At 38.2% G+C, this 26,251-nt stretch overlaps 1 pseudogene; it reads left to right on the forward strand.

Annotated features, from left to right (window-relative positions):
* Positions 1-4,161: 4,161 nt before the first annotated feature.
* Positions 4,162-26,251, forward strand: part of LOC103128366 (AP-3 complex subunit sigma-1-like) — a 43,055-nt pseudogene continuing 20,965 nt past the window's right edge.

Raw genomic sequence — 26,251 nt, forward strand, 5'->3', positions numbered from 1 at the left:
TTTACTTTCTTTTTAAAAAAAATACCTTTATTTATTGAATAGAGACAACCATAAATCTGGGGGGGGAGAAAGAGAGAGAGACAGAGAGGAGAGAGACACACTTGCAGCATTGCTTCACTATTTGCAAAGCTTTCCTTCTGCAGATGCGGGTTTTGGGCTTGAATCTGCAATCTTGCACATTATAACATGTGTGTTCAAGCAAGTGTGACATCACACAGCCCCAAACAATTTGATTTCTTCTGTTTTATTTGAATTTTGGGGGCAAGTTTATATAAATAAGATCTCTAGATTCTATGAGTGAGAGCATTTGGTAGTTGTCTTTCAACTATTTTGTACATGATCACCCCCAGTTCCATCCATTTGTCCCAAAGGACACAATATCATATTTTTGATGGCAGAGTAGTATTCCATGGGATATATATCCCATAACTTCTTTAAGCCAGTCATCTTTTGATGGGCATTTAGGCTGCCCTCATTCTTTGCCTATTGTGAATAACGTAGCTATAAAATTGAATCCATCTTCAGTTGTAATTTCACCTCTCTCATTCCTGATTGCTTTTATTATAGCTTTCTCTCTACCTATCCACACAATTCTCTCTCTCTCTCTCTCTCTCTCTCTCTCTCTCTGTGTGTGTGTAAGTCTAGCCCCATAGTTTATCTAGGTTTATCCATTTTATTCATCCTTTTGGATAACCAGCTCTTGGTTTCATTATAATCTTTTGCATTATCTTTCTGGATTCTAGTTCATTGATTTCTGCTCTGATTTTGCCTTCCTTCTGCTTATTTTTGTGTCCTTTTCTTGCTCCTTTTCTAGTTGACTCAGTTATGATGTTAGGTAGCTTACCTGAGATCTTCACTGCTTGTTAGTATGGGCCTGCATGAATATAAACTTTCCTCTTAGGACAGCTTTTGCCACATCCTACAGATTCTGGTAGTTTGTCTCTTTTTTTTCTTAGTTTTCCAAGAATTTTTTAAGTCCTCTTCTGATTTCTTCAGTGACTCAAATGTTATTCAGAAGTGTATTGCTCAATCTTCATAGTTTAGGTGTATTTCTCTTTGTGGTTGATTTTTCCCCATATATATGGAAACGCTGACAAAACCATAGGATAAGGGGGTACAGCTCCACGCAATTCCCACCACCAAAACTCCATATCCAATCCTCTCCCTTGATAGCTTTCCTATTTTTTTAATTTATAAAAAGGAAACACTGACAAAACCATAGGATAAGAGGGGTATAACTCCACACAGTTCCCACCACCAGAACTCTGTATCCCATCCCCTCCCTTGATAGCTTATGTATTCTTTAACCCTCTGGGAGTATGGATCTAAGGTCATTGTGGGATACAGAAGGTGGAAGGTCTGGCTTCTGTAATTGCTTCCATGCTGAACATTGACTGGTCGGTCCATACTCCCAGCCTGCCTCTCTCTTTTCCTAGTAGGGTGGGTCTCTGGGGAAGCAGAGCTCCAGGACATATTGGTGGGGTCATCTGTCCAAGGAAGTCTGGTTGGCATCATGCTAGCTTTTGTCAGGTTTATTCCTAGATATTTTATTATTTTTTTGCTATATAAGAATCTTTTATTGAATGAAATTTCTAAATCATGTGATCAAGCTGTTAGACTATTTAAAATGAATGTTTTCTTTTTTTACTAGATTGAATTGATACATAGTTCATCTTTGGGAAACATTTAAAATTAAGGAAAGACTATCTTACTTCTTTAAAAATTATATTATCTTTCTTAAATGCTATCCAAAATGTAGGAGTGAATGAAATATTATTACTTTGTTGTTATTTAATGGAAAACATATGGGAAATTTTTTGTCTTTATACTATACATTTTGGTTTGTTTACTTTTGAAGATGCAATTATTTGCTCATCTTGACAATATGCTTGTCAGTGGCAAGAGTTATTACCCATATTACTCACTGCACTTAAATATGTAGTCAACACAAGGTATTTAAACACAGTTAAGAACTCTTAAGTAATTCTCAGGCTACTTTTAGAGGGAAGACCTTGATGTTTTGCCATGATGTAAGATAGAGGTTTAGGTTTTTTAGAAGATAGTCACTGGATGCTTTCATTCCACTATATTTTTGTTATGTTAGGATTTAATTTCCTATTGACATTTTTTCAGGAATAATTCCCGGGTCATTTCTGGACCAGAGGATTATAATTTGGTGGGTGGCTGTAGAGACCTTTTAACTAAGATGGAAAAGGAGGAGTGTAATAGGGAGTCAGAACATAGTAATAAAGGGTTTAGGAATAACCAAAAGATATAAAAGCTGGAGGACAAATCTTTTTTCATTATATCTCTTTTCTGTGCACTACATGACCTCCATTTTTATTGTGTTCTCTGAAATGTAGCGCTACGTGTATAATTAAGAATGGATTCTATGTGTGCTCTCTACTTGCAAATGTGTAGTTGCTACCATGGAAACAGCAAAGGAACCCACAGAAGAGGCACTCTCTGATTAATGTAATTATAAAGCAAGCTGTATAAGACCCTTAAACACCATTTATTTCTGCATGAGGAAGACATTAAAATGGTTATTATGTTCAGCAAGTTAACATCCAAATCTTTAGGACCATGTGATTTTTATGTCATGATTAAGGTAATGTTTATCTTGTTCATTCAAGATCATAGCCTAACGATAACAATGTTGTATTTTGATTCAATTCAATTCCTCAGAATAGTTGAGTGTCTTCTATGTAGTAGGAACTAGTGAGATCTGCAAATGTTATAGTCACATGAATGACATGATCCCTACTCTTGAAGACTTTACAGTCTAACAGACCTAGATTATTACAAAGCAAATGTGATTTTAAAAGTTCATAACATTGCAGTATAGTGGAAAACAGTATTTTTTCTTGTGGCATATTGTATCAGTCAGAGTCTCTGCTGGAAACAGATGGCACAATCAAATTGGGTAATCTGAGAAGAGTTTAGTAACGGAACTACTTACAAGTTATGGCCTGGGTATAGGGAAACCACAGGGTTAGTGAAATGCCTCAGGAGATAGTCACAGCAAGGTGTTATTTCCACTGAAGGAAAGAGAACAGTAAATGGAAAGTGGAGAGAAGGATGTATTACTTGCTAAAAATTTTGATTTCCAATTAACGATGTAGTCAATCATAGTGACTCCACAGGGAGACTCAGAGGACTAACTATCCTAACATTTCTCTTTTACTTCCTTTTGAACTGATGCTACTGTTCCTTCCAATTGTCTTAAGCCAACAGGAAGTCATAGGTGAGGAAATCAACTGATATAATATAAATAGTTCAGTTTGTCAGAGTACAAAGCAGGATGACTTGTGGACAAAATCTGGAGAAAGGAAACGGAGAATATCTAATATACATTTGCATATAAATACCCATTCATTAAAGGTACACACATATATGTATATACCCATATACATATATATGTGTATGTATTCTATTTTCTTTTAAAAAATACTTGTTTTGCTTATTATATGTGAAAGAGAGTCTCACATGATACAGAAATAGTGGCAGAAAAGGAGGGAGGAAGAGAGAGAGAGGGAAAGAGAGAGAAGTTAGGGCACTGACCTGGTAATGTGGCACCAGGGATTGAACTGAGTACAAGTCAAATCCTCTACCAATGGAGCCATTTCCCCATCCTATTTATTTTCTTTTTGCTGAGTGTTTGTCTGAACATTTGTAGAAGATCCTTTTTATGTACAGCACCTTGTGGTAGAGTCTAAATTAATTTTTGGGTGAATGTGAAACTCTAATAAATGTAATTTCATGTATCATGTTCTTTCCAGGTGATAAGTGGACTCAATTATTTACAGACTAGTTGGTTATTACTAAATATTTCTAGGCTATATTCTCATGAAAGTATGCTGAAATGGGAGGAAAAGTCATTCAACAAACACTGTTGAACATATATTAAGTTCTTGGTGTTTGCTTTATTGGCTCAGCTAAAGAAATCACAAGCATGAGATCATAGGACATGAAGAGAGTAAGATATAGATTGATATCTTTTCCCCATTCTTACCCTGCTTTGCACCTGCACTTCTGGCTATGGTCAAGTCTCTCAGTCACTATAATTTCTGCTGAGTGTCTCTTTTTACATAGTCCCAGATTTCACTAGTTTCTGTAACACTATTTCTTCCTCCTTTTCTTTTAATCATAAGGTCAGTAATGGCTTCCAGTTATGATTCATCTGTAGATGCCTCAACCTTTCTTGTTTTTGCCCCAAACTTACTCACACATCCGTAAGTAGTCCTTTATTAAAATATCATTGAATCATCGGAGTAGAATTATTTTTTCTTGCCATAACCCTGATTGATATACTTACAGTTATAAATTGCTAAAATATTCTATTAAGTTGAAAAATATATACAAATGATGCACATTTGGAAACACTATGACAAGAAATAAGGCTTATTTAATATTCCATATTCCTAGGTACTATTTTCCAAGAAAAGTAGTTTTCTATCCTCTGTCTAATTTATAATAACAAAAGAAACACAGCTGCTTGTTTGGTTCCTAGCATATCAGGGATTCCATGAGGTATTCCTGCATGCTCATAGTAAGACTTAGAAGGTAAGCAGTATGTGACCAGTTAATTTTTCATACTGTGCAGGTAAATGCTTTACCCCTGAGCTATGCCCCCAATTTTTCTTACTGTGTACTATTTAATAGTACCATGAACCATTATAAAATAAAGTGTTCTTAGTTCTAGGAAATATGTTGATATTTTAGAGAGCCAAGGAGAAAGCTACTCTTAGAGGGTGAGTAATTCCTCTCAAAAGCAAATTGATTCTCCTTGAGCATCAAGCATAATTCCCTTGTTGTCTTTCCCTTTGATTCAGTGTGTGTGTGTGTGTGTTTTAATCCCGTGGTAGTAAAATGTGCATTATGCTTATAACTTTGTTTCCTCAGACAAGAACTACTTTAAAGTTTAAGACTCTCCCCTCATTTAATTTTTTAATTAAAAAATTTACTATATTTATTTATTGCATAGAAATAGAATGGAGAGGGGAGGGAGAGATAGAGAGGAAGAAAGATTGTGAGACACCTGCAGCCCTGCTTGATAGAGAGACACCTGGATCCCAGCTTCATCACTCATGAAGCTTTTCACCAGTAGGTGGGGACTGGGGGATCAAACCCAGATCCTTGTGCGTTGTACTATGTGCACTCAACCAGGTGCGCCCGCCCCCCATTTTGTTGAGGGGCTAATGGCTTACAATATGGTTGTTGACACATGGGTACATCAAGACCCCAAGGCCCTCTATACCCCTACACTCCCTCCGCAGAGTCTTTTGCTTTGCTGCAGTACAACTTACCCAATTCAAACTTTTTGTTGTGTTTTCTTTTATGTCCTTATTTCTTCTTCTTTGCTATTTTGTCCCTTCATCTCATTCCTTTCCCTCCTTCCTCAGAGTTCTTTGCTTTGGTGCAATACAGCACAACCAGCTCAAGTATCACCTTATGTTTTTCCTTACTGTTTTTACTCTTAAGTTTCATCTATAAGTAAGATCATTCAGTATTGATCATTCTCTTTCTGCTTATTTCACTAGACATGATACCTTCTAATTCTGATCAAGATATTGTGAAAGAGAGGATCTTATATTTTTGACAGCTGCATAGTGTTCAATTTGTGTATATATACCATAGCTTTCTTACCCACTTATCCACCATTGGGAATCTGGGTTGCTTCCAAGTTTAGACTACTACAAGCTGTGCTGCTATGAATATAGGTGTGCATGGATCTCTTCAGATAGGTGTCTGTTTTGCAGGTGTATATGCACAGGAGAGGAATTACTGGATCATAGAATAGGTTCATTTCTGGTGAATCTACAGACTGTTATTCACAGGAGTTAGAACAATTTACATTCTCACCGGCAGTGCAACAGAGTTCCCTTACCCCCATAACCTCTCCAACAGTTGGTGTTCTGTCTATTCTAATGTATGACACTCTCACAGATGTAAAGTGGTATTTAATTGTTGTTTTTATTTGCCTCTCCTTGATTATCAGTGACTTCGTAAATTTTGCCATTTACCTATTGACCCTTTGTATCTCTTCTTAGATAAACATTCTGCCCTAGTCTATCCCCCCTTATTTATTTATTTTTAGGGGAAAGATCAGAACTCTGCTCATCTCTGGTTAATAATGGTAATTGACATGGAATCTTGGCTCTCAGGCATAAAATTTCAGTGTTCTAACACTTTCAGCTACCTCTCCAGCCCTTGTCTTGCTTTCTTATTCCTGTTTCCAAAGGTTATATCTCACAGAAATTATAAAAATCCAGTTCCTCATCTTAGATCCTGTTTTTTTTTATTTAAGAAAGGATTAATCAACAAAACCATAGGGTAGGAGGGGTACAACTCCACACAATTCCCACCACCCAATCTCCATATCCCACTCCCTCCCCTGATAGCTTTCCCATTCTCCATCCCTCTGGAAGCATGGACCCAGGGTCATTGTGGGTTGCAGAAGGTAGAAGGTCTGGCTTCTGTAATTGCTTCCCCGCTGAACATGGGCGTTGACTGGTCGGTCCATACTCCCAATCTGCCTCTCTCTTTCCCTAGTAGGGTGTGTCTCTGGGGAAGCTGAGCTCCAGGACACATTGGTGGGGTCTTCAATCCAAGGAAGCCTGGCCAGCATCCTGATGGCATCTGGAACCTGGTGACTGAAAAGAGAGTTAACATACGAAGCCAAACAAATTGTTGAACAATCATGGATCCAAAGCTTGGAATAGTGGAGAGGAAGTGTTAGGGAGGTACTCACTGCAAACTCCAGTGTACTTCTGCTTTCAGGTATATATTTTGCAGTAGTTTATAGATACGTGTGAAGATATGCTCTCTCTCACAGAAACTGGTGTATATCTAGGTTATGGGACTTTGTTAGAAAGTGAACCACCTGAGATGGAATTAGAGTATACTATGAAAGGAAAGGTCTCACCCGAGTAATGAAGCTGAAGGGTTGTCATTCCACACGTGAAGTGCCTGGACAAGTCTGAAGTGAAGCATGTTGAGGTAGCAATCGTTGCGTTGGATAGGTTGTGATCGGCGGATGCAATATTATTTGATAGGGATTGGGAGAGGCATACGGGAAAGTGGGCCCTATCCAAGGGTTCCAGGACTGGGGGAAGTAGGGGCTCTATAGTGGAGATGTGAGGTTCCTGCTGTCTTAGGGTTCCAAAAGACAATCGATAGTTAATGTTATCATTCACATTATTTGGTAATTGGGTTAACTTTGAAAAGTCCTTTTGTTATGGTTTGCTGTACAATACCCAGTATCTTGTATATAGCTGTGCTATTGGATGCTTCTGATCTACTTGGTCTAGGCTTTTGAGAGAGTCCACATATCAAATACACAGCCTATATATTAAAAAGATCCAGTTTGTGTTTTGAAAAACTTTGAGACATACAATTGATTTTCCCCCTCTCAAATTAATTAACTAGTGATTATATGTCTACATTTTGCTAGGAGTGTACATAAACACCATTCCCACCAACAAAAGACTGTGACCTATCCCTCCCACCCACTCCCACCCCCCACTGGCCCAGGAAGCTACATGTCTACCCCTCACCACAGGGTTTTTACTTTGGTGCCCTACTTACAATTTGGTCAGGTACTGCTTTTAGAGAAGAATTACTGGATCATATGGAAGGTGCATGTCTAGCCTTCTGAAAGTTTTCCAGACTGCTCTCCACAGAGGCTGTACCAATTTACATTCCCACCAGCAATGTAAAAGGGTTCCTCTGTCCCCACAACCTCTTCAGCATTTGTTGCTGCAGTCCTTTTTGATGTATGCCATTCTTACAGGAGTGAGGTGATATGTTAGTGCTGCCTTAATTTGCATTTCTCTGACAATCAGTGACCTAGAGCAGTTTTTCATATGTTTGTTAGCCTTTTGGATCTCCTCTGTAGTGAAAGTTTTGTTCATATCCTCTGCCCATTTTTGGATGGGGTCATTTGCTTTTTTGGTGCTAAGTTTGCTGAGCTCTTTATATATTTTGGTGATTAGTTTCTTGTCTGATGTCTGGCATGTGAAGATCTTTTCCGATTCTGTGAGGGGTCTCTCTGTTTGTTTAATCATTTCGTTGGCTGTGCAGAAGCTTTTCAATTAGATGTAGTCCCATTGGTTTGTTTCTGCTTTAGTCTTCCTTGCAATTGGGTTTGATTAATCAAAGATGTCCTTTAGGTGTAGGTGGGAAAGTGTTTTACCAATGTTTTCCTCTAAGTATTTGATTGTTTCTGGTCTGACATCTAGGTCTTTGATCCATTTGGAATTGATTTTTGTTTCTGGTGAGATAAAGTGGTTCAATTTCATTCTTCTGCATGTTACAACCCAGTTTTCCTAGCACCATTTATTGAAGAGAGCCTCCTATTTCCATGTAATCCTTTGGGCCCCCTTATCAAAGATTAGATGTCCGTAGGTGTGGGGATTTATTTCTGGGCTTTCAATTCTGTTCCACTGGTCTGTGTGCCTATTTTTGTTCCAGTACCATGCTGTTTTGATGATGATGGCTTTATAATATAGTTTAAGGTCTGTGCGTGTGATGCCTCCATTTCTGTTTCTTTTCCTCAAGATGGTTTTGGCAATTCTAGGTGTTTTCAGGTTCCAGATAAATGATTGTAGTGTTTGTTCTATTCTCTTAAAGAAGCTTGGTGGAACTTTGATGGGTATTGCATTAAATTTGTATATGGCTCTGGGGAGAATATTCATTTTGATGATATTTATCCTTCCAATCCATGAGCATGGGATATCTTTCCATTTCTTGGTATCAGTTTCTATTTCCTTGAGTCGCGACTCATAGTTTTCAGCATACAAGTCTTTCACTTCTTTGGTCAACTTTATTCCTAGGTATTTGATTGATTTTGCTGAAACAGTAAATGGGAGTGATTTCTGGATATCTTCTTCTTCAGTTTTAGTGTTTGCATAAAGAAATGCCACTGATTTTTGTACATTGATTTTGTAGCCTGATACCTTGCTATATTGCCTAATAACTTCCAGTAATTTTCTGCTGGATTCTTTAGGTTTTTCTATGTATACTATCATATCATCTGCAAATAGTGAGAGCTTGATTTCTTCCCTTCCAATCTGTATTCCTTTGATTTCTTTCTCTTGCCTGATTGCTATGGCAAGAACTTCCAATACTATGTTGAAGAGTAACGGTGACAGTGGACAGCCCTGTCTAGTCCCTGATCTCAGGGGGAATGTTTTCTGCTTCTGTCCATTGAGTATGATTTTGGCTGTAGGTTTGCTATATATAGACTCCACTATCTTGAGGAATTTCCCATCTATTCCCATTTTTTGTAGAGTTTTTAACATGAATGTGTGTTGGATTTTGTCAAAGGCTTTCTCTGCATCTATTGAGATAATCATGTGGTTTTTGGCTTTGCTTTTATTGATGTGGTGAAAGACATTGATGGACTTACGGATGTTGAACCAGCCTTGCATTCCTGGGATGAATCCCACTTGGTCATGATGAACAATCTTTTTGATATGTTGCTGTATCCAGTTGGCCAAGATCTTGTTTAATATTTTGTCATCTATGTTCATCAGAGATATTGGTCTGTAGTTTTCCTTTTTTGTTCTGTCCCTATCAGCTTTTTGTATCAGGGTGATGTTGGCTTCATAGAAGGTGGAAGGGAGTATTCCTGTTTCTTCAATCTTGTGGAAAAGCTTAAGAAGTATGGGTACTAACTGTTTCCTGAAAGTTTTGTAGAATTCGTCTGTGAAGACATCTGGTCCAGGACTTTTGTTGTTGGGGAGATTCTTAATAACGGTTTCAATTTCTTTGTCTGTGATTGGTGCATTTAGATTTTGTAGTTCTTCTTGGTTCAGTTTTGGAAGTGCATATGCTTCTAGGAATTGTTCCATTTCTTCCAGATTCTCTAGCTTGGTGGCGTATAGTTCTTTATAGAAGTTTCGCAGGTGTCTCTGGATTTCTGTGGTGTCAGTTGTGATATCTCCTCCATCGTTTACAATTCTATTAATTTGAGTCTTCTCTTTTTTTTGTTTGGTGAGTCTGGCTAGTGGTTTGTCAATTTTGTTTACTCTTTCAAAGAACCAACATTTGGCTTCATTGATCTTTTGTATGGTTCTTTTATTGTCGATGTTGTTTATTTCTGGTATAACTTTAGTGATTTCTGTCCTTCTGGTTGCTTTAGGGTTCCTTTGTTCCTCTTTCTCTATGTCCTTGAGTTGTGCAGTAAGGTCGTTTATTTGAGCTTCTTCGTGGTGTTTAATATGTGATTGTATGGCTATAAGCTTTCCTCTCAGTACTGCTTTAGCTGTGTCCCAAATATTTTGATAGGTTGTGTCTTCATTTTCATTTGTTTCCAGGAACATTTGAATTTCCTGCTTGAGTGAGTCTGACCCAGTGGTTCTTAAGGAGTATGTTGTTTAGTTTCCAAATTCTGTGACTTTTAATAATTTTCTGTTTGTTGTTAAATGTTAGTTTTACTCCACTGTGGTCTGAGAAGATACTTGGGATGATTTCAATGCTCTTGAATTTATTAATGCTGTCTTTGTGGCCTAACATGTAGTCTGTCCTTGAGTATTTGTTATGTGTATTTGAAAAGAAGGTGTATTCCAGTTTTTTGGGCTGAAGAACTCTGAAAATGTCCAAGAGGTCTAGTCTGTCAATCTCTTCATTCAATTCTCTTGTATCTTTATTGGTTCTCTGCTTTGTTGATCTGTCTAAGTGTGAGAGTGGGGTATTGAAGTCTCCCACTATTATTGTATTACTATTGATGTATTTTTGAAATTCTTTCAGTAGGTGCTTAATGTATTTAGATGGTCCCTCATTGGGTGCATAGATGTTAATAATTGTTAAGTCTTCTTGGCTGATTGATCCTCTAATCATTACATTATGTAATGTCCTTGCCTATCTTTTATTACTTTATTTAATTTAAAATCTATCATGTCTGAGATGAGAATGGCTGTTCCTACCCTTTTTTGTTGTCCGTTAGCCTGTATGATAGTTTTCCATCCTTTCACTTTAAGTCTGTGTTTATCTTGTGTGACAGTTGGGATTCTTGCAAGCAGCATATGGTTGGGCTATGTTTTCTGATCCATCCCTCCACCTTGTGCGTTTTGATGGGTGAGTTTAAGCCATTGACGTTTATTGATATTATGGATTTAATGTATTGTAGTGCCATTGTTCTAAAATATTCCTGATATATTGCCAGTATTATAGTGATGTTCTTGTTTATAAGAGGTCTTTTAGAACCTCTTTCAGGGCCGGCTTAGTGTTGTTTGTCTAAGAAGGTTTTGATCCCTCCATCTAGTTTGAATGAAAGTCTAGCAGGATATATTATCCTTGGTTGAAACCCTTTTTCATTCAGGGCTCCATAGATATCTTGCCATTCTCTTCTGGCTTTTAGAGTTTGAGTGGAGAAGTCTGCAGATAATCTTATGGGTTTTCCCTTGTATGTGACTTTTATTTATTTTTAATTATTTAACTAGCTATGTGGGGTGAGGTGGGGGGGTTGGCTACTTAGAAAGAAAAAAGGCCAGTGGTTTCAGAAGGGTATAGACTTAGTAGACCCATCTTGGAAAGAGCTATAAGGAATTATGTTAAGTGAGCTAAGTCAGAAAGATAAAGATGAGTATGGGATGATCCCACTCATCAACAGAAGTTGACTAAGAAGATCTGAAAGGGAAACTATAAGCAGGACCTGATCAAATTGTAAGTAGGGCACCGAAGTAAAAACCCAGTGGTGAGGGGTAGACATGCAGCTTCCTGGGCCAGTGGGGGGTGGGAGTGGGTGGGAGGGATGGTTCACAGTCTTTTGGTGGTGGGAATGGTGTTTATGTACACTCCTAGCAAAATGTAGACATATAAATCAGTAGTTAATTAATATGAGAGGGGGAAAATCAATTGTATGTCTCAAAGTTTTTCAAAACACAAACTGGATCTTTTTAATATATAGGCTGTGTATTTGATATGCAGACTCTCTCAAAAGCCTGGACCAAGTAGATTAGAAGCATCCAATAGCACAGCTATACACAAGATACTGGATACTGTACAGCAAACCATAACAAAAGGACTTTTCAAAGTTAACCCAATTACCAAATAATGTGATGATAACATTAACTATCTATTGTCTTTAGGAACCCTAAGACAGCAGGAACCTCACATCTCCACTATAGAGCCCCTACTTCCCCCAGTCCTGGAACCCTTGGATAGGGCCCACTTTCCTGTATGCGTCTCCCAATCCATACCAAATAATATTGCATCCGCCGATCACAACCTAACCAATGCAGCGATTGCCACCTCAACATGCTTCACCTCAGACTGTGTCCAGAGACTTCAAGTGTGGAATAACAACCCTTCAGCTTCATTACTCGGGTGAGACCTTTCCTTTTATAGACTTAGAATGAATGATACTCCCTGGTGGGACAGGAATTTGGTAAAGAAAGAGGCTCCTAGCAGGGGAGCTGGTCCCCAGGGACTGGTTATGGGGGGGGGGAAGAGAGAGGATGTATGCTTAAAAATTAAAAGGAAAAAAAATTTTCCCCCTTTTTTCCTACTCTAATTCTTAACCCAAATTAAGTTATAGTCACCTCCTTGGTGTCACTGCTAGGACCCCTTATTGACTGTCCTACTAAAGGCAGAAAATCCTACCGTTTCCAGGAGATGTGGTCAGAGCTCAAGCCATTAGCCTTAGATCCTGTTTTAGGTGGCTCAAGCTAAGACATCTTTTAAGAAGTAAGAGAAGAACTTATTTGAGTGAGGAAACCTGAATTGAGTGACTTCTCTGAATTAACCAAATATACTTTCTGTCAGATGAATAAAATTTTGAGATAGAAATTTAGTTGTTTTAGAAAAATAAAAGTTTTTTTTTTCTGGGGATCGGGCAGTAATGCAGTGGGTTTAGCACACATGGCGCAAAGTGCAAGGATCGGATTATGGATCCTGGTTCGAGCCCCCCGGCTCCCCACCTGCAGGAGGGTTGCTTCACAAGTGGTGAAGCAGACCTGCAGGTGTCCATTTCTCTCCTTCTCTCTGTTTCCCCTCCTCTCTCCACTTCTCTCTGTCCTATCCAACAACAACGGCATCAATAACAACAATACTAACCCCAACAATGATTAAAAAAAAGGGGGTGACAAAAGGGAAAAAATAGCATCCAGGAGCAGTGGATTCTTGGTGCAAGCACTGAGCTCACCCAGCAGTAACCCTGGAGGCAAAAAAAAAAGTTTTTTTCTTACCTTAATTTATAGTCTGAGCTATTACCTAGCAAACTGGTAATATATGAGGAGATTTATGGCCAAAAAGTTTACTTGGGAAAGAACTCATAATGAGCTAGGTGATTGTAGACTCTAACATTTTGAATCTCTGTAGAAGTTAGCAGACAATTGGTAGTAGAGAGAGTGATAGGAGATGTACAATGGGAAGCAGGGAGCAAAATAATAGTGGTGTAACACTTTTTAAAAAGCTCCTAGGGGCCCAGATGGTGGTGCTTCCAGTTAATTGCACATAGTACAATGTGCAAAGACCCACATAAGGACTGAGGTTCGAGCCCCCACTCCCCACTTACAGTGCAGAGGATTCACAAAGGTGAAGCAGATCTTCAGATTTCTCTTCCTCTCTCTCTCTCCCCTTCCCTTCTCAATTTCACTCTGTACTATCAAATAAATTTTTTTTTAAAAAAGGAAAAAGATTGCCACTGGGAACAGTGGATTTGTAGTACTGTCACCCAGCCCCAGTCATAATTCTGGTGGCAAAAAACAAAAAAAAAAAAAAAAAAAAAAGGACCAGGCAGTGGCACAACTGGTTAAGTGCACACATTACAGTGCACAAGAACCCAGGTTCAAGTCCCTGGTCCCCACCTGCAGGGGAAAGCTTCACAAGTGGTAAAGCAGGGCTGCAGGTGTCTGTCTCTCTCTCCCTATGTCCCCTCTCAATTTCTCTCTGTCTCTATCCAATAATGAATAAATAAAATATTAAGAAACATCCTTTAAATTAAAAAACAAAACAAATAAACAACAATAACAACAAAAATCCGCTCTTTATAATCTTGCTGCTTGAGTGTTGACCGAATGTCTTGAATGATCCTGAACAGCTAGTACTGGGTTGTGTGAGATTATTTTCTTCTACATTGACTTAAAAATTTTTACAACCACAGGTTGGTTTTAGTCATATGAAGAATATGGTTGAGTTAAAGAGATGAACTGGAAAAATGGTAATGAAACAGTCTTTTGGATTTTGTGATATTATGGGGGCATAGAACTTGGTTGGAGGGTGTGGTAACATATGTGTGAGTGTGAATGCATTCTTGAAAATTTATAATTATATAAACACTGTTAAATCATTAATAAAATATATTTTTAAAAGAAAGAAAACTTTTTGTAACGAATCTCGGTTACTTTAGATAGCCTAAGTCTGTTTTCCATTATCTTAAAGATAACAGGGAACCAAGGAAACATTTCAAACAAAAGGAAGCTCTCCTTGTAATTCGTAAATGCCAGATTGAATAGGGCTATGTGGAAAGAATAGTTTCTAGGAGTTTTTTGTTTGTTTTTAACAATTAAGGCACAAAGCAGTTAAGGCCAAAATTGATGTTATGGCATGTTTGGGAAAATGATAAGATCAGTTTTGGATTCTGTGAGTTTGAAACTCTTCTGTTATATTCAGGTGAGATGTCTAAATGCTGCTAAATTTATGGATCTGGAATTCAGGAGGATTATCTTGTTTGGTGACATAGGCATTAGTCACTAGTCATGACTATTGGTGGAAGTCATGGCTGAGGGTATGACTTCACCCCCTCAAATTATCCTAGAGTAAAATAAGAAGTTGTAATGTTGATTCATGGGAGCAGCAAATTCTAAAGAGAAGGGGAGAGAAGGAAGCACTTGAAAGAAGATTGAAGTATTGGCAGAGAAGTGGAAGGAAAATAAAGAGATACTCTATTAGTAGCATTAAATGCATACATAGTTTGACTTACTAGAGATAATAACCTAAATTTTGGAAGTATCCCCCCCTCAGATCAGGTACTTGACAAGGTTGCCCACTATCACCATTACTACTCAACAGTGTTGGGAGTTCTTGCCATAGCAATCAGGCAGGAGCAAGGAATTAAAGGGATACAGATGGTATACAGAAGTCAAATTCTCACTATTTGCAGATGATATGATAGTATACATATAAAAAAACCTAAAGAATCTAGTATGAAGCTCTTGGAAATTATCAGGCAATATAGTAAGGTGTCAGGCTACAAAATTAGCATATGAGTCAATGGCATTCCTTTATGCAAACTCTAAGTTAGCAGAAGAAGAAATGCGGAAATAAATTCCTTTTACTATAGTACCAAAAGCAATACAATATATAGGAATAAACCTGACAAAAGAAGTGAAAGACTTGTATTCTGAAAATTATGAGTCACTATTCAAGGAAACAGAAGAAAGCATAAAGAAGTGGAAAGATATTCCATGTTCCTGGGTAGGAAAAATTAACATCATCAAAATGAATATACTACCCAGAGCCATATACAAATTTATTGCTATCCCCATCAAGATCCCAACCACATTTTTAGGAGAATAGATCAAATGCTACAGATGTTTATCGGGAACCAGAAAAGACCTAGAATTGCCAAAACAATCTTGAGAAGAAAGAACAGAATCAGAGGCATCACACTCCCAGATCTCAAATTGTATTATAGGGCCATTGTAACTAAAACTGCTTGGTACTAGAACATAAATAGACACATTGACCAGTGGAATAGGACTGACATGCCAGAAATGAGCTCCCATACCTATGGACATCTAATCTTTGACAAAGGTGCCCTAACTATTAAATGGGAAAAGGAGAGTCTCTTCAACAAATGGTGTTGGAAAAATTAGGTTGAAACTTGCAGAAGAATGAAACTGAAACACTATATTTCACCAAACACAAAAGTAAATTCCAAATAGATTAAGAACTTGGATGTCAGAGAAATTCAAATAAGGCAATAATGAGACACCACTTCACTCCTGTGAGAATGTCATACATCAGAAAAAGTAGCAGCAACAAATACTGGACAAAAGAAACCTCCTGCACTGCTGGTGGGAATGTAAACTATTTCAGCCCCTGTGGAGAGCTTGAAAGAATCATGTTAAGTGAGATAAATCAGGAAGAGAAGGATGAATATGGGATGATCTCACTCATACACAGAAGTTGAAAAACACTACCATGATGCCAACCTGCCTTCCCTGGACAGACGACATCACCAATGTCTCCTGGAACTCCACCTCCCCAGAGCCCTACCTCACTAGGGTAAGGTAGAGACAGGCTGGGGGTGTTGATCAACCTGTCAACACCCATGTCCAGTGGAGAAGCAATTATGGAAGCCAGACCTCCCACCTTCTGGGGAAACTTCCAGTGGAGGGGATGGGATATGACACTCTGGTGGTGGGAGTTGTGAATTGTGCCCCTCTTATCCAAAAATCTTGTCTTATCAATATTAAGTCACTAGTAATAATAATAATAATAATAATAATAAGAAGAAGAAGAAGAAGAAGAAGCTGAAAAATAAGAAAACACAAAGCAGAACATGGACTGGATTTGGTGTGTTGCACCAAAGTATTAGACTCTAGCATGGGGGGGGGGTACAGGTCCTGGAACATGATGGCAGAGGATGACCTAGAGGGGCATACATTGCTAAGTGGAAAACAGAAATGTTACTCATGTGCATATACTGTATTTTACTGTTGACTATAAACCATTAATCCCCCAATAAGGAAAAAAAATCGGCACTAGCTCTTTTTTTCTTCCTATTTTTATTTGATAGGACAGAAATCAATTGAGAGGGGAGATAGAGAAGGAGAGCGAAGGATATACACCTGAAGACCTGCTTTACTGCTTGTGAACCACCTCCCTGCAGGTTGGGACTGGCGGCTTGAAGCTGTTCCTTGTACATGATAACATTTGTGCTTAACTGAATATGCCACTGCCCAGCCTCAGCACCAGTCTTTTATAGGGCTAGGGGTTAATTTATTTCCTTCCTTTATTGATTGGGGGATTAATAAAGTATAGTTGTTGACACATGGATACAATTTCTCGTCTCCCTGTGACAGGTAAAATACTCTTACCCCCAACTTAGGTTCTTTCCCACCATCATGCACCAGCACCCCCCACCCTTCCATGATGAAGTCATCTCCTTTTCTTCATCTTGGATAGAACTTGAAGGAATCATGGTAAGTGACATAGGGATTAATTCTTAAAGGACAGATAATTGTCCCCTGGCTATTAGAACCATAGCAGACTCTCTTTAAGTTCACCAGATGGTATATTTCACATGATTAAAAAGTCTGTTTGGTGTAAAATTGGAAATCAGGTTTTGGTTGCAGCATTGCATCTCATACTTTGTCAGCATAGGGAATTGCCTTAAAATGCACTGTGTACTTATTCTACTTATAGGACAACTCCTTTTTAAAATTTCACTTAATCCAGAGCTGTATGCCACTTTACCTTTGTATGCCACTTTACCTTTGGTATTTGGTCTTTGGTGTTTGCTTTCCTGATTCATTTATAATAAAAATAACTTTAGTTGTCTCATGTTTGTTAAAAGTGTTCTGCCACTTTGAAATATATATATTCCCTATATTTTACTCTTTGCACTGAATATTATTAATTAATCACTTTTCCATATACTGGGAGCCAAGTAAGAAATGGGCTTCTATTAACCTAGCAAAATAGGAGATGTTGAAATATATTGATTCTGAATATTTCCACATAACAATTCAAACTCCACTAGATCCTCCTCTGCCATCATGTTCTAGGACTTGAACCCTCCCCCGTCCACCTCAGAGTCTTTTATTTTGGTGCAGTCCACCAACTCTAGTCCAAGTTCTGCTTTGTGCTTTCACTTCTGTGCTTATTTTTCAACTTCTGTCTATGAATGAGATCATTCCATACTCATCTTTCTTTCTTTCTTTCTTTCTTTCTTTCTTTCTTTCTTTCTTTCTTTCTCTCTTTCTTTCTTTTTTATCAGAGCATTGCTCAGCTGTGGCTTATGGTGGTGCAGGGGATTGAACCTGGGACATCAGAGCCTCAGTCATGAGAGTGTGTTTGCATAACCATTATTCTATCTACCCCGCCTCATTCTTCTCTTTTTTGACTTATCTCATTTAACATGATTCCTTCAAGCTTCAACCAAGATGGGGTGAAGGAGGTGAATTTTTTTTTTTACTTTTTAATATTTATTTATTTATTTATTTATTTTTCCTTTAGTTGCCCTTTTTTGTTGTTGTTGTAGTTACTATTGTTGTTGTTTTTTATGCCATCGTTGTTGGATAGGACAGAGAGAAATGGAGAGAGATGGGGAAGACAGAGAGGGAGAGAGAAAGATAGACACCTGCAGACCTGCTTCACCACCTGTGAAGTGACTCCCCTGCAGGTGGGGATCTGGGGGCTCGAACCCGGATCCTTAAACCAGTCATTATGCTTTGTACCACATGCGCTTAACCTACTGTGCTACCACCCTACCCCTGGTGAATTCATTTTTAATAGCTGAGTAGTATTCCATTGTGCATATATACCACAACTTACTCAGCCACTCATCTGTTGTTGGACACCTGGGTTGCTTAAAGGTTTTGGCTATTTAAAATTGTGCTGCTATGAACATAGGTATACACATATCTTTTTGGATGGGTATGTTTGGTTCCTTAGGATATATCTCCAGGAGAGGAATTGCAGGGTCATAGGGTAGGTCCACTTCTAGCCTTCTGAGAGTTCTCCAGACTGTTCTACACTGGGGTTGCACTAATTGACATTCCCACTAACAGTGCAGGATGGTTCCTTTGTCCCCACCTCTCCAGCATTTGTTGCTGCTGTCGTTTTTGATGTATGACATTCTCACAGGAGTGAAGTGGTATCTCATAATTGTCTTTATTTTCATTTGTCTGACAATCAGTGACTTGGAGCATTTTTTCATATGTTTGTTGGCCTTTTGGATCTCTTCTTTGGTGAATATTCTGTTGATATCCTCTCTCCTTTTTTGGATGGGGTCATTTGTTTTCTTGTTGCTGAGTTTGGTGAGCTCTTTATATATTTTGGTTATTAGCCTCTTGTCTCATGTATGGCATGTAAAGATCTTCTCCCATTCTGTAAGGGGTCTCTTTGTTTGGGTGGTGGTATCTTTTGTTGTGCAAAAGCATTTAAATTTGGTGTAGTCCTATTGGTTTATTTTTGCTTTACTCTTCTTTGTAATTGGGTGTGTATCATTGAAGATGCCTTTAAAATTTAGATGGAAAAGAGTTCTGCCAATGTTTTCCTGTTCAGTTTCATTCTTCTACATATTTCAACCTATTTTTCTTTTATTTTTTAAAATTTTATTAATTATTTAATATTGATTAAAAATTATATGTCAATAGAGGTTTTAGTCCACTCCATTCCCACCACCAGGGTTCTGAATCTTCAGTCACTCCACTAAAAACCATTACATAGGCTAGCCATCATTTTTACAACTATCTGTGTACATTTATACATAATTGGCCCATTTTTCTTCCTGATCCAATCCTCCCTCCCCCTCTAAGCCACTCACAACAACATTACTATCTCCATTTGTCTTTCTCCTTTTCCTCCTCCCTCTCTGGATTCTGATGAAGCTGGAGTTCAAAGCCATCTTATCTTCTTCCTCTTATCACTTCTCCTCCTCTGGGAGTATGGATTAAGAAAGCCCAGTTTTCCAACACCATTTGTTGAAGAGACTCTCTGAGAAATGAATTATTTTGGGCAATGGCTCAGATTAACAACTATGACCATAAACACAATGTATAGAGGAAAGAGACCATAGGAAATTCCAGATGTGAAGATGACAGTGTTCTGTAACATGTGACTCTTATCTACACCTTTCATTAATTGTAATGCAGATAGCATCCAACTCTAAAGAAGATATATTGATTTATTATCAGCTAAAGATTGTCTAGTATCCTATGACCTAGACTGCCTATTGGTCCTTGTGACCTGTGAGAATATTGCACATCAAGGCTGATAGTAATGAATTGAGTAAGTTTAATTCCCTTCAGATACTTGGAGTAAGAGACAAAAAGAAACATCAAGAAAATTGTTAGCCACTGAAGCATAAACAAAGAAGGCCCTGAGGCAATTTGTTATGAGAATTCATGAATGAGAGAGGAAGCCCAAAATATGGAGGAGCTGGAAATATAGAGTGAAGTCAGTAGAATTCTTGTGCTTGACCTGAAGTCACAAACTTAGTGACTAGCAAAATCTTAGCATATTTTTATTTTTTTTATGATTTTTGTTAGTGATTTAATGTTGATTTACAAAATTACATGCCAACAGGGGTATAATTCCATACTGTTCCTACCACCAGAGTTCTGGATACCCAATTCCTCTATTGTAAATAAACTACAGCAGTTTTCCTAAGGTTGCATATATGGTTAACTATTATTTCTACAACAATCTGTCTATATTTATATATAATTGCCCCCCTCTTTTTTAAAGGTTCTATCTTCTTTTCCTTTCCAAGCTTCACATAACCCTACTACTACATCCAAATGTCCCTCTCTTTCTCTTCTTCTCTCTCTGGGTCCTGACAGAGTTGAGGATCCAAGTTCTGTTAGCCTCTTCCTCCTACCACTTCTCCCCCATTGGGAGAAGGGATTGAAATTATTTTGGAACACAGAAGGTAGGTTTTCTGGATTCTGTAATTGCTTTTCCACTGGACATGGGTATTGGCAGGTCAATCCATATCCCCAGCCTGTTTCTATCTTTCCCTAGTTGGGTAGAGCTCAGGAGAGGTGAGGTTCCAGGACACATTGGTGAGGTTGTCTGCCTAGAGAAGTCTGGATGGAATCATGTTAGCATCTGTAATTTGTGGCTGAAAGGCAGCAAGATATAAAGTGAGACAAAATGGTTAATGAACAGGAACCAAAAAGTAGGAACAGAGCAGATGACAATAGGGATCTTAGTGTGGAAGGAAGTTAGGAAGTCTGTTTTAGGCATGTTTCTAGGGGACCATGACTATTGTAGGTTTTTTTTGTACTTTTTTCTTTTTTTTAATGTTTTATTTATTATTATCTTTATTTATTGGATAGAGACAGCCAGAAATCAAAAGGGAGAGGGTGATAGAGAGGGAGAGAGATAGAGAGACACCTGCAGCCCTGCTTCACCACTCGTAAAGCTTTCCCCCTGCAAGTGGGGACCAGGGGCTCAAACCTGGGTCCTTGAGCATTGTAAGATGTGCACTCAAACAGGTGTGCCACCACCTAGCCCCCTTTTCTTTTTTTTCTTATATTTTTAAATTTATTTAATAATGATTGACAAGACAGGTACAATTCCATATAATTCCCACCACCAGAGTTCCATACTCCATACCCTCCAATGGAAGCTTTACAGTCTTTAACCATTTGGAAGTATGGACCTAGGATCATTATGGGGTGCAGAAAGTCGGAGGTCTGGCTTCTGTAATTGCTTCTCCACTGATCATGGTCATTGGCAGGTTGATCCATACCCCAAGCCTGTTTCTGTCTTTCCCTACTGGAACAGGGCTTTGGAGAGATGGGGTTCCAGGGCATATTAGTAAGGTCATCTGCCTAGGGAAGTCAGATTGGCGTCATGGTAGCATCTGCAACTTGGTTGTTGAAAAGCATTAAGAGATAAAGCATAATAAATGGTTTAGTAAGCAGAAATCTAAATGTAAGAATACAGCAGATAATATTTGGGGTCTCCATTTTGGAAGAGGCTAGGAAGTCTGTTTTGGGTATATTCCAGGGGGCCCATTACTTTACTAACTTTTGCCTGAGCTCAACAGCTAACATGCAGGTGGGCTAAAGGTATCGTCTGGGGATATGGTGTCAGAGTTGGAAATAGTACTAGAAAGCTGGATCAGGGCAGAGAGTAGCTCCCAAATATGGGAAAAGTATATAACTATCGTTAAATATAAACCCCACGTATCTGATCTGGGGTCCATGTCTATTTATATTTAGGACAAAAATCTGTGTAACCTCTGCATCCCTTAAGGTCTGAGCTCTTATTCCATGGTCATAGCTAGGAACATTCTAGGTTGCTCTCATTTCAGTACCCATTTCTTCGAGTAGCAGAGAATGTTGACTCAGCCTCCCTTTGGAGAGTGGGGCAGTCCCTACCGTTGTTGTTCCACATTGAGGAAAAGGCCCACAAGAGGGTTTATGGTGTTGTTCCTCATGGATATGACCAGTTGCAGTGGAAAGAGGGATCTGTCAGAGGTCTAAGCCCATCATATTTATGTGGGAATCCCAGGATTCCCTTACTAGAGCCCCAGATGATGGGGTGACCTGATAGTGACCAAAAGAGCCATCATTAAAGTATGCTCATCTCTTGCCCTTATCCAGCTTTTGTAGTCCTTACTTTATCTGACAAGGTTATACTTAGAGTGATTGAGGGATGTGATGAAGATGAAGAGAGTATCTAGGTCTAAATGATGAAGATGAAGAGAGTATCTAGGTCTAAATAGAAACTATTTGATTAAGTACCTTATGGTGTATTTTTTTTTAGGTCTTTCTATATGCTTGCTGCACTTATTGAGTCATTACAAACCATTGTGCACTTATACTTTAAGGTATATATTTTAACTTATGGATACATGTGCACATGTGCCCTATCACCTGGGCCCTGGTGGTCTCTATAAAACCTGTTTTTCTCCCAGTCATGAAAACTCTGGGGCTTGCCTCGTTTTCCCTCATGCTTCTCTTAATCCATACCATTTGATACTGCATCTGCTGATCTCAGCCAAATCAGTGCAACAGTGCCACCTTGACATGTTTTACTTCAGATGGTTTCCAGAGTTGCCAGACATGAGATGTCAACCCTTTAGATCCATTACTCTGGTGAGACCTTTCATAGCTCATAGGACTCCTTAATTCCCCTTTTGGTGGTTCACTTCCTAACAAAGTTGTAGCACTTTTTTCTTTTTGTTTCTGTAGCAAATGCCTTTGACTATCCCACAATGCCTTCTGAATCAACTGTGAATCACTGTGAAAATCTTTGAACAATATTGGGTTATTGGAATAGCCATGACATTTTTGCATAGAGAAACAGAAAAATGCATCATGACTTTTCCAACAGTCTAATACATTGATGATTCCTGGGCCACCATTCTAGAATCTCTTCTCTCCTAAGTCTGACTGAAAAGAGAAAGACTAGAGCACCATTCTGCCATACTATGTGGTACCACGAATCAAATCCAAGGCTTCACATTTTCTCTACCTCACAGGTGTTCTGTCACCTCCCTAGCACTTGTACCCTTTGGGTCTGCAGGCGATTGTGGTGTGGAATGTCAACTGACCTGTGTCTGGGAATCACTTTCCTGGGACATATCTCTATACCCAAGTCCTTCTAGTTACCTATTTTAAATCTAGGTCTAGGAATACTTTATTTTTACTATGGTGATAGAGCAGGCATTAATAGGCATATTTACTTTAATAAACCTGGAAATAAAGGGAGTTGCATTACTAGCATAGCAATTACTTTGACCTGGTTTGGCACTAAACCTAGATACCTCTGTTTAGAAAGCAGATCATGCATTCCTTCCTGGCTCTTTAGCAGAATGATTATGTCTAAAATTCCTATGCATTTTTTACTTTCTTGTTCTGTCTAAAGCATACCTGAACATAGAAAAGTACATTTTAGAAACATCCTCTAGAATTTGATGTATTAATGTAATGATGTTTGAAATTCATGGCAAGCATAGAGGACACTCCAGAAGATGGCCTTTGCATATAGAATAGCTATTTAAATAAAGGATGCTGTATATTTAAAAAATTATGCCCTGTATCTTTTATATCTATTAAAACAACTGAATTTTATCAACAACCCTATAGTTTTTCTATTGCTTTTAATTTTTTTGTCATCTTAGCTAAATAAAAATATTTAAAAAAGTAAAAAAAGTAAATGATGTGTTTTATTATCTAAAAAAGAGATAGGTAATAAGTAAAGTGTGTTTCAGTATAGAGAGGTGAACTATTATAAAAATGAGTTGGACAATAGTAAAAGAAATATAAAGGGGATTTTCTAGCTAAGAAAGTAAATATATATATATATATACATATATATATATATATATATATATATATATAAATTGTTAAGAGAATACACCTAGATGAATAAAAAATGTGAACGGGCAAGTAAGTCAAGTATATTAGGCTCATATCCTCAGTACACCTGTGTTTAACTTGTACACTTGGAGAGATCCCGAAACTCCAGTCATCTTTTCTAATGACACCTCCATTACAGGAGGTGAATGGCTCCTGCCACCATACAGGTTATCTAAATGCATGCTCCTGTGCTGGCAAGAATAGCGCATTTTATAGATTGGCTTTTCTGACTGAAGATCTTCCATTTTGTTTAATAGCAACCACTCAGAAATTTGTGTAAAATGAACTCACCATTGACATATAGATCACATGTACCAAGGAATAGACAAATCAGTCCATATCAATATTACTAAACATCACATTTTTATTAAAACTGTTGGTGTTACTGGACAAAAGTTTGTAGGTATAAGAATATCTCAACTTACTATTCCCCTTTGTGCAACAAAACTCCTTCCTTTTGATGGAGACTTTAATATCTACTGGGAGATATGTGGATCTGTTAACTATACTGTACAAACATTAAAAATAATTGGACAACAGAAAGTGGGTACCCCGAGGGTTGATGGTCCAGGATTCTAACACTTCCTTTTTTTTTTTTTTGTTATAGTTCCCATTTTTTGATGTAAAGGTGTCTTGTGGATGCCATGAGTTAACTAATAAGTGGTCAACAGACCCCATAAGCTGCAGCTTTAATTCAAATACTCTGATATGGAAACCAGCCTTCCTCTCAGAGTACAGAGAGTATAAAGTCAATCTGAGGCCAACACAATATTTCATATGGCATCAGAGGATCTATGTGATGAATGACATCTAGAACAAAGCCCTACTCAGACATTAACTACCCTTAAACATGTACCCTGACATTATGTGCCCTGATGAATATATCATGACATTAACTTCTCTGATGTATGCACTCTTGAAAATATACTTTGACATTCCTCATTCCTCTGATATAATGCAAGCTTTGGTCAATAAATACTGGGACAGGTTTCTGGTTGGGGTCACACTTGGCACAGTCCCATCATGGGATATACCATATATGTGTCCATCTCCAGACCTTATTTCACCATTGAAGGAATCTAAAGTCAGTTTACTCAATATGAGTAAATAAGCCATTTACTGATGCTGAAAACCATAGAACCCAGTATATCCCCTTATATATCTTTTGTCCTTGTGTTTCTCGTCTCGCTATTTCTGCTTGAGGATGATGACCTCTGCAGACTGTTTTAGCAGCCTCCCTTGATGTTTGACTTCTGAGTTGGCTAATGGGCAGCACCTGCAAAAAATGTAAAAGGAGATGATTAAAAAGAGAGTGTTTAACAAGTAGAACCTGAACTGGAATTGGCGTATTGCACCAAAGTAAAAGACTCTGGGGTGGGTGAGTTGGGGTGAATACAGATCCAAAAAAGGATGACAGAGGGCCTAGTGGGGGTTGTATTGTTATATGGAAAACTGGGGAATGTTATGCATGTACAAACTATTGTATTTACTGTCTAATGTAAAACATTAATTCTCCAATAAAGAAATTAAAAAAGAAAAAGAGAGAGAGAGAGAGAGAATTTACCCACTTTCAGGGGGGACGCTTCACAAGCTGCAAAGCAGATCTAGAGGTGTCTTTCTCTCTCCCCTTTTATCTTTCCTGCCTGCCCTATCGTAGTGCCCTCAACAACCAAAGAGTGTTTACTAGCTAGTTCCCTTTCTGCCTGGTCAATAGGAATTCATTGCTTCACTCTAACTTGAAAACCACAGCTATTTCCATATAGATACTCTCCCCTTGTAATGGAGAGTAATGATCACTGTCCACTGGTTTCTTTAACCCTGAGACTCCCTGATATTACCAATTCTGGGATGCTGCAATATTGCAGGTTACTTTTTCTAAGCTTTACTCACATCCTTGTATATGGTCTAGCCCTTAAATTCTCTTTAATGATGCAGTTTGAGAGTGCCATCTCCTTCTGCAGGAAACCATACTGACACCACACAGTAGTAGGCTAAAAGATTACATCATCTTGGGGCCAGGGAGATAACATAATTGTTATGCATAAAAACTTTATGTCTGCGGCTCCAAAGTCCCAGGTTCAGACCCCTGCACTACCACAAGCCAGAGTTGAGCAATGCTCTGGTTTATCTCTGTCTATCTCTATCTCCACTTTTCTCTCATTAAAAGATAAATAGTAAATAGATTACATGGATTC

The sequence above is a fragment of the Erinaceus europaeus genome, chromosome X (assembly GCF_950295315.1).
Source record: "Erinaceus europaeus chromosome X, mEriEur2.1, whole genome shotgun sequence".
Lineage (NCBI taxonomy): Eukaryota > Metazoa > Chordata > Mammalia > Eulipotyphla > Erinaceidae > Erinaceus > Erinaceus europaeus.